A 673-nucleotide genomic window follows, 5' to 3' on the forward strand; every position below is an offset into this window, starting at 1 on the left:
CCCCGCTCCGCCGCTCGCCCCGCAGCGCGGCGCTCACGCCAACATGGCGGCCGCTCCCAGCCCCCAGCGCCCGCGGGGGCCGGGCCGCAGCGCCCGCGCGCGCGCTCATTGGCCCTTCTTCCTCAGCGCGCCCAATGGGGAGGGCGCGAGGAGGGAGCGGAGCCAATGAGAAGGCAGCTCTTCACGCGAGGCGACGTCACCAAGCTCCTCCCATGCCTCCTCCCTGCCATAGCTCCCATCATGCATCGCTCCAGGCCTCTTCCTTCCTCCGTCTTGGCCCCGCCGAGCGGGAGCGCCRCCGAGCGCAATGCATGCTGGGAGCTGCCGGCGCTTGCGCCAATAGCGCGAGCCGGAAGCGGTGACGTCAGAGCCGCGCAGCGAATAGTGGGGACGCGCCGCGCGTGACGGGAGGGAAGTAGCGGCGGCCGCAGGAGGCGGCGAATGGGCATGGGGGCGGGGCTGCTGCAGGGCGGAGGCGCAGGAAGTGACGTCAGGGTTGCCGCAAGGCAGGGCGGGAGCGCGCGGCGGCCGTTACATGCGGCCGTTGAGGGGCGGCGGCGCCCTGTGCCCGCGGCGGCGGCTGCTGCAGCAAACGACGTGCGACAGCAAACGTGTGCTGCCTAGCAAACACACCAGGGAGAGCCGAGACAGCAAAATACACTTTGTGCATGTA

Source organism: Nothoprocta perdicaria, unplaced genomic scaffold (assembly GCF_003342845.1).
Source record: "Nothoprocta perdicaria isolate Ctin4 unplaced genomic scaffold, notPer1 scaffold_154, whole genome shotgun sequence".
In the NCBI taxonomy this organism is placed as follows: Eukaryota; Metazoa; Chordata; class Aves; order Tinamiformes; family Tinamidae; genus Nothoprocta; species Nothoprocta perdicaria.